We start from the raw sequence: 9,971 nt of genomic DNA on the forward strand, positions 1-9,971 counted from the left end.
ATAGGGGATGCTTGGGATCGACTCAAGACTGTTCAGGGTCAGCTGCATCCAAGGCAAATGCCCTACCACTGTGCTACCACTCCAAAGGCTCTGTTTTTGTCAAGAGTTATGAGCAAAATTATAGAAATCTTGGCAAGCTGAGTGTAAATTGTATTTATATACATTACCAACAGCAGTCATAGGGGAATGAGGTATGGGTGTTTCTAAGATATGTTGGTCCCATTTGCAGAAGATAGTCTCCCTTGTAGAACTCTAGATGGTAACACAGAAGGGGACTATGGTTAGGAGGAAAGTTCATTAGTGAATGTTTCAAACCACTTCTAGGAACAGAACATTCTGAGGTACAAGCGCCAGCCAGTAGGACATAGACTGAGGCAATAAGCACTGCAGATAAATTTACTCTCAACCAGGTGGGAGAGAGGTGTTTTTTGGTAACTTAGAAACCATTACTCAGAAGGAGCCACGGTGCTTCTCATTTATCTCCCAATAAATTCCTCTAATTGGACCTTTTTCAAAGGCTCAAACTTTCTATACATACACCCAAGCTGTCTGTCATGAAGTTGACCAAGTGTCATATAGGACTCTATAATAATTATTTGGTTGATTGTCTCATGCAGTCCTAATCACAGGGGTGCCAAGTGATCTACCCTCAGCCCCTGGTTCTTTTTTTGATTTCTAGCAGTCCCCTGTCCACTCAGCTGTCACCAATCTGTATTCCCATAATTGGTCATGAATCATAGTTCTCCAGACTCCTATTGTTCTCAGGAAAAGTCCTGCAGCTTTCCATACCTTACTATGTGCACTTCACTCTATAATGCAGCTTGAACCAAAACCCCACCACCCCCATACACATGACTTTCCCTTTATCTACATATCTTGAATAACTGGGCCCCACCTGTAGTATTCCAGTTAAAATTATGTTACAAATTTTACACTCTCTCTGGCATTTGATCACATCTCCTCATAAAAATACTCATCTTCCAGTACTTGTCTTTTCCTAGCATCTTTATCTTTCTGTCATCTTGCCAGAACCCCTTTTTCATGATTCTAGAAACCTTCCATAGTCCAGAAGTCATGTGAGTCTCCTTCATCATCTATGTGGGTTGGCACAATAGACTCCTAATTTATTCCCTTGAGTCTCTTCTTTCCTGATGCACAATATTTTTTAAACAGGGAACTATAATAATTATTTCAAGCATAGTAATATTATTTACCACTAAAAGCTATGAAACACCTCTGAACATGTTTTATAATCTGAATATGCTACATGATTAGCGCTCCTGCTATTTATTTGAATTAATACTCTTCCTACTTTCCTATTAACTAGTGGAGCTTCACTAACTGCTCCAATGACACAGGACCTATTGCTAATCATGGAGAGACTGCCTGGAGCAATCAGGCAAGTTCCACTTGTGCACTTGTACAAGCAGGAAAACTCTCCTTCCAATCACAAAACTAGAAAGCCTAGTTCCCTCACTTTCTGGAGGTTTGGGGCTAGTCATATCTTTGAAGAAAACTTTCTGCTTTTTTATCTAAACTTTGATGTTTCTTATTCTATATTTGCCTTTCTAAAAGACGTTTTTAAAAACATCATGGGGAAACTAACTGTATAAGATTCATTCACAGTATACATGTACATACAAGTGCAAACACAGGTCTTATGTATAATTTCTTTTCTTAGCTAGAATTAAACCAGATAAGGTTAGGATTTTATCTGTTATATTTACTGCTGTATCCTCAGTGCTTAAAACACTGCCTTACACTTAGTAGCTTCTCAATACATGTTTGTTGACTTATTTTACTCATTGAAATATTCTGCTTTTTGTGTTCACATCTATAAAATATAAAATATTGTATTTTCTTTGATTAATTTTATAACTCAATACATCTCATTTTTTAACTTCAGGAAAGTGAGAAAATTCTTATCAATAAGTAACTAGCTCATATTCATTCCCTGGGCAGTAGGTTATAAGTTTAAATTTGTTGGTCAATTTATTAGCCAATTGCTGCTCCTCTATGTTTTCTTCTGGGGCTTTTTATCAAGTCAAAATGAGCAAAAGATATACCTCAAAAGACTAAGTACACATTCTTCTCCAGTGCATATGTGGCATTCTTTAAGATAGATTACATACAGAGTCATAAAAAATCAAGAATATATAAATAATATCTACTATTCTCAAAATCAAAAAATGGAACTTAATCATAAACAGAAATGGAGAAAAAATTCCAATACTGAAAAGTAATCAATGTACTATTGAACAACCTACTGGCCAACAAGAAAATTATAGAGGAAATAAAAATATTACTGAAAATAAATAAAAATTAAGATATAAGTTATCAGACCATGGGGGCACTGCAAAAGTGGTATTAAGTTCATTGGGAAGCAAAAAAGAGCCCACATAAATAAGCTAACTAATTTCACACAGTTTATTCAGCTATAAAAATAAAAAGAAACTCAAATCAAGCAAAGAAAGTAAATGATGAAACTTAGAACAGAAATTGATGAAATGGAAACTAAAAAACCATTTGAAATGATTGATGAAACCAAGAGTTGGTTCTTTGAAATAATAAACAAGATTTTCAAAACTTTAACAATACTCACCAAGGGAAAAAGAAAGCAAATTCTAGTATATTGAATCAGAAATGAAAGGGGAGCTGTCACACCAGATAGAACAGAAACTCAAATGATCAGTAGGGATTACACCAAAAAATGTTGTGCCAGAAAACTGGAGAACCTAGAAGAAATGAATAAAATTATTTGACTCACATAAATTTCCATCATTGAATAAAGAGGAAATAGTACCTGAACAAGCCAAATGCTACCAAGAAAATCAAATAATAATTAAAAGTATCCCCAAAACAAAAGCTTAGACCCCCATCATTTTTAGGTTCTATCTGAAAGCTGAAGAAACAGAAATCCTCCCAAACAGCTTTATTGAAGCATGCAAGTATTTCCTTAAAATTAGAAGTGGAAAAAGTCATCACAAAAAAATAAGTGAAAAGAAAAAGAATAAAAGAAACCACAGACCCATATACAAGATGAACATATTGTGAAGATCCTTAGCAAACTATTAGCAAGCCAATTTCAATAATATATCAAAAATATCATGCACCATGACCAAGTAGGATCATCCCAGGGATGTGAGAATAGTTTAATATATGCAAATAAATCTAAATAATATTAGTGCAAAGAAAAAGTAAAATCATATAATTAGGAGCCTGAGGGATAGCACAGTGGAGAGAGTGTTTGACCCAGATTTGATTCCCTGCATCGGTTATGATTCCCTGAGCTGGCCAGGGATAATTTCTGAGCTCAGAACCAGGAGTAACCTCTAAGCACCATCAAGAGTGACCAAAAATAATCATATAATTATATTAACAGACAAAGAGAAAGCATTTGACAAGATCCAAACCCATTCATGTTATAAAAATGAGAGAGAATAAAATGGACTGGCATAAACTTTCCTCAACAAAGGTAAAAGTGTTCACCAGAAACTTATAGTGAAATTTATATTCAATATCAAAAAACTGAAAATCTTCCCTCTAAAACCAAGCACAGGGAGAGGTTGCCCATACTCACCACTCTTGCTAAGGGAAGTATTGAAGTCCTTGACACAGTAATAATGTGTTATATATTAAGGGTATCCAGATCAGAAAAGAAGTAAAATTGTCACTATTTGTAGATGATGTGAAATACTAATCTAGAAAACTGTAAAGTCTCTACAAAAAAAAGAATCTAGAAATAAAATTTTCATAGTGAACTGGAAGATTACAAATCAATGCACAGTAATCCATGATTTTATATATAAATAATGAAATGAAATAAAGAAACTTAAAATGATTCCACTCAAAATTATGCCTCATGAAGCCATGTAGCTAAAAATTAGCTTAACAAGAGAGGTGAAAGAAATTTATTAATCACTGCTAACAGAAATGAAGGACATAAAGAAATGAAAACACATCTGTTAACTGATTGGAGGGATTTCTACTGTCAAAATGACAATCTTAGTCAAAGAACTATACATACTGAGTTTAGTCCCTACCAAAATATTCATGATAATTTTAAAATACATGAATCAAACACTATTGCAATTTATTTGGAATAATAAACTCTAAGAAATAAGAACAATCCTATAAAAAAAGAATATGAGGCTTCTTTTTTCCCAACATCTAATAACTATAAATCAAAACATAGCGGCACTGATATGAAGACAGACTATTAGACCAATGAAATAAGATTGAGAGTTCAGAAACATATCTTGATGGACAGTGTGTCTTTGACAAAGGAGCACAAAATATAAAGTGGAACAAGGAAAATCCCTTCAAAAATGATATTTGGAGAACTAGTCAGTTCATATGCAGAAAAAAATAAACATAACTTTTTCTAACACCATGCACAAAAGTCAAATTAAAATGGTAATAAACCTTGATTTCAAATCCCAATCTATATAATATCTAAAGGAAACCATAGGTAAAACACCTCTAAACTCTGAAACATACAGATTTAATCATTCAATGATTCAATGACATTGGCTAAGCAAATAGAAGCAAAGAAAAACAAATAGAATTATATAAAACTAAGAATTTTCTGCACCACAAAAGAAATGCTAACCAGAATAAACCACAGACTGAAAGATAGTATTTGCACACCACTCATCTAACAAAAAGCTATATCCAAGACACATATGCACTGGCAGAATTTAGCAACAACAACAACAACAATAACAAAACATTCAACCAATTAAAAATTGGGGAAATAGAATGAACTGAAATATTTTTCATAGAAAACAAAACATATATAAAAGTGCTCTGAATCACATCAGAAAAAGGCAAATGAAAACAACAAAGAAATAGTTAGACTGTAAGACATCACTAAAAAATAACAACAGTGTTGGCCTGGATGTGGGAGAAAGGGGACTCTCGTTTACTGCTTGTAGGAATATTGACTGATTCGGTCTATGGGAAGCAATGTGGAACCTAATTGAAAAGCCAACAATTGAGCTTCCATAAGAACCAACAATTTTATTTCTTAAAATCTACTCCAAAGACATTCAAATTTAATTCTGAAAAGACTTTTGCATTCTTAGGTTTATTTCATTACTATTCACAATAGCCAAAATTTGGAAACAAACTCAGACCTCCATCTAATACCAGGCATATAGGTCAAATCAAGATGGATTAAAGACCTTGATATCAGATCTGAAAATATTAGGTATATAGAAGAAAATGTAGGCAAAAACTCCATGACATTTAGATTACAGGCATCTTCAAGGAGGACATACCTCTGTCCAAATAAGGGGAAGCAGAAATGAACAAATGGGTCTACATTAAACTAAGTAGCTTCTGAACCTCAAAGGAAATAGTGACTAGGATACAAAGGCCACACACTCAGTAGAAAAAAACTATTCACCCTATACCTATCAGATAAGGGATTAGTATCTAAGATATACAAGGTACTGACAGAATTTAGCAAGAAAAATGTATCTAACCCCATCAAAAAATAGGGAGAAGAAATGAATAGACATTTCTTTAAAGAACAAATACAGATGACCAAAAGGCACATGAAAAAAATGCTCTACATCACTAATCATCAGGGAACTTCAAATCAAAACAATAATATGGTATTATCTCTTGCCACAGAGATTGGCACACATCACAAAGAACAAGAACAGCCACTGATAGCATGGATGTGGGGAGAAAGGAACTGCATTCATTGCTGGTGGTAATAGTCCAGCCTTTCTGGAAAACAAAATAAATATTACTCAAAAAACTAGAAATTGAGGTCCCATATGTTCCAGCAATACCACTTCTAGGGATATACCCTAGGAATATAAAAACATAATACAAAAATGCCCTCTGTACTCCTACGTTCATTGCAGCTCTATTATCAATATTCAGAATCTGGAAAAAACTCAGGTGCCCAGGAATAGTTGAGTGGCTAAAGAAACTGTGGTACATCTACACAATGGAATACATGGATGAACATGAAGACTATTATGCTGAGTGAAATAAGTCAGAGGAAGAGAGATAGACAGAATAGCCTCAAAAATAAAAGCCTGAAAAATAAAAGACAGTAGTACAATAGCCCAGAGACAATAGAGATAAGGGCCAGAAGTACCAGCCCATAATATGAAGTTTACCACAAAGTGTGGTGAGCACAGTTGGAGAAATAAGTACACAAACAACAATCATGACAATGGTAGTGAGGGAGAGAAATAGAATGTCTGCCTTGAAAACAGGCAGGAGGGTGGGTGGAAGAAAGGGGGACATTGGTGGTAGGAAAGTTATATTGGTGAAGAACTGTGTAAATTTTATATCTGTAACCCAACTACAAACATGTTTGTAATCACGGTTAATAAAGAAATAGTTAATTATTTTTTAACAAATGATTGTTAATTAACAATTTCTTAATAAATAAATTATTCAAATAGATAAAAATAAATCTAAAAAATAAATTTTTCTTGTGTCATTTTCTTGACTGATATGCTTCTCTTGGCTTCTCTTAGTTATACTGTACTACATCCTTGAAGACTCCTTCTCTGACACCAGCCAGAAATCTCCATGATTACTCTACTTACAGTGACTATTTTTCCTGTTTTTTATTTCATATCTCAATCTATTTTCTTTATCTCCCAAATTTTCATGTCTTAACTTGACTCTTGTTAACTCTATGAAGTTAGAATGGAATGATAAAAGAGAGTTGAGATGGAAAAGTCTACCATAATGAATGAGAGCCATGTCTGTATTTTAATATCATATTTAAGTGTCTGGCATATACTTGACATTTAATCAATGTCTATGAATAAATGAATGACCAATTAATTTCAAGCTATTGGGGCTGGAGCAATAGCACAGCGATAAGGTTTCTGCCTTGCACATAGCCAACAAAGGACAGCCCCAGTTAGAGTCCCAGAATCCCATATGATCCTTGGAGCCTGCCAGGAGCGACTTCTGAGTGCAGCGCCAGGAGTGACCTCTGAGCGCTGCTGGATGTGACCCACAAACTGATTTCAAGCTATTGAAGTGTTTTCCAAATTAAGAAATTTGCTGATATGTTTTATGGATATAAAAATATAATTTCAGTTTTTATGTCAGTGATTTGTATGTCCTTACATTTTATATATTATTCATGGAATTTACTATTTAATTTACAATTTAATATTAAATTAATTTGTTCTACAAATAATGTTTTCTAATATAAGGAGAGTAAAGGAAATATTTAGCTTACACTTCTGAGAATAATGGCATTCTAAGTTGCAATGGTCTGAATTTAGATGTTCTATGGATTTAATTTAGACACTTAATTATATTGTTTCCTTTTCCTTATAAATAGAATCTTATGAAATAATATGTCTTGTGCCTATTATGTTATAATATCTTTTAAACTTTATGGTCAAACTGACTTTCTTAAATCATAGGGAATATATAACCAATAATCTTTCTAATAATTTCTAAATTATAACTACATTGAATTTTATTAATTGTTTTAAGCCCAACTTGAGGTGAATAAGTAGCTGTTAAATTGTGTATGTGTACAACATTCCTACAGCGAAAACAGTATCTTACTATATTTTAAGAAAAAAATAAAACAAACAATTGAATTGTTTGCTTGCTTATTTTTAGTTTTGGGGTCACACCCATGGCTCTCAGGGGTTACTCCTGGCTCTGTGCACAGAAATAGCTCCTGGCAGACCATACGGGATGCCAAGAATTGAACCCAGATTCGTCCCAGGTTGGCTGCGTGCAAGGTAAACGCCCTATCACTATACTATCTCTCCAGCCCTCAACTGACTGTTAAAAATAAGTGAAATGCAAAGCAATTTCAAATTTCAAAAGACAAGACAAATTTCAAAAGCAAAAAAAAAAAAATTTCAAAGCAAAGACAAAATCATGTTGTCTTTATAGTGATAAATGTGATAATGAAATGCTTTCTATTTTTAAATGTAACATAATATTTTTACTTCAAATGCTCTATAAAGAATACTGCATCTACCTGAATGTGATAACTATGGAATTTTTTCAGTTTTTGATATTCTTTAGAACTTATCAGGTTATTCTAAGGAGTTTCTGGTTTAGTTAGCATTTAGCAATTTTTGTAATAGCCTGACAGAACTTTTTCATGCATTCTACATTTAAGGAAAAAGAAAAGTGAAGATATTGAGTATCAAATAAGATGAATAAAATACACCCTCAGCAAATCAGTTCTCAGAGGTTAAATTTGAGGTTGTTCTACCCACAATTTAGAAAGTTTACAATAATAGTAAGTCAATCACACTAAAATATATGACGTTAAAATAATACAGGAGATGCCCTTTGAGAATAATGACTGGAGGTTGCCAAAAATGTGATCCTCCATAAGGGAATAAGAACACTAGCACAAAAACAAACAAACAAAAAGATGAAATCAACATGTTTAGAACTCTGGGTTAATTAACCAATAATACTTATTTGGCACTTCGAGATAGCAGCTAAATTTTATTTTTACTTTAAATAGTGTAGCTTACAGAGTTGCTCAAAATACAGTTATTTCTGGCATTTGATGTTTCAACACCAATCTCACAACCAGTGTAACTTCCCTCCACAATTGTCACCAATTTTCTAACCTCTCATTTGCCTGTAAGATTAATGACTTTTCTCTTTTCCTATTCCTACTCTCATTGTTAGAAGACTCATTAAAGCTAGCCATCTAGGGGCTGGAGTGGTGGTACAGGGTGTAAGGCATCAGCCTTGCTCGCACTAGCCTAAGACAGACCTTGGTTCAATCCCCTGGTGTCACCGATGGTCCCCCAAGTCAGGAGCAATTTCTGAGCGCATAGCCAGGAGTAACCCCCGAGATGAACCAGGTGTGGCCCAAAAACAAAACAAAACAAAAAAGCTAGCCATCTAAATATGACTAGAAGTACAATAAATATGGAGTCCCCTGCAAAGTATCATCCTTAGAGAATTGTCAATACTAGGCTTGTCAAAAATTCCCTGGACAAGCTCCATTTTCAGGGCATAGCTTTAGTTGGTTATTGGTCTTTATATAATTCAGAGCACCTGTTGTGGGAATAGTTCCATTCACTAGGAAAATTTTAGGACCCAATTAAAAGTTTTTTTGTGTCTATAGTTGATTGTACGCCAGTTATTGCAGGTGACCATTTTGGTGGACTGAGGTTTATAATTTTTATATTTAACTCTCCATTTAGACATTTAGATTGAAAGGTTAGATAATTCAAGTACATAGATTTGAGAATCTTTCCTACATAATTCTCAGAGTTTTCAGAGTCAATTGACTTGAAAAAATACTATTCTTTCCATTTATATCAATATCACTCATAGTTTTATATCTCTAGGTAGAGTTGTCTTGTTTGGTTATACAGATTGTGCACTGAATTTCTCTGAGGTGTGATGTGCTATTCAGTGTTTTCCCTTAGAAATATAGGAAATTTAATTATAGTTCTTGTATTTTAGCTTACTGTTAGCCTTTTAATTTTCTTTAATCATAAGCATTCTTGCTCAGTTTACCTGAGTGACTTGTTCAAAATTATCCTCAGATGCAAAGTTAATTAAATTATAAATCTCCATTTGTTTTCCTCCATACATAATATATTGCATATAATGTACCACAGAGAATCCAAGACTTTCAAATAACTAAAAGAATTTAGAGGAATTTTTATTTTGTTTTTTTAATAATTAGGTTAATTAGCAGTGATTACAAAATTGTTCATGATTGAGTTGCTATTATTAAATGTATACCAACTTTCATCAGTGCACTTTTTTGCACCACCACCCATTTTTTCTCCCATCTATTCCCCTGCCTTCCTCTGGAGCAGGTATTTTACTTTTCTCACTCCCTCCCTCTCTCTCTTTCAATTTTGACATTGTAGTTTGCACTATTGTTAATTAAAGAAAACCCTGCAAGTCACTTTATCCCCTTAAGGACCCAATTTTTGTTCAATTTTTGTAATCAGTTCTAATTATCATTGTCA

The sequence above is a fragment of the Suncus etruscus genome, chromosome 7 (assembly GCF_024139225.1).
Source record: "Suncus etruscus isolate mSunEtr1 chromosome 7, mSunEtr1.pri.cur, whole genome shotgun sequence".
In the NCBI taxonomy this organism is placed as follows: Eukaryota; Metazoa; Chordata; class Mammalia; order Eulipotyphla; family Soricidae; genus Suncus; species Suncus etruscus.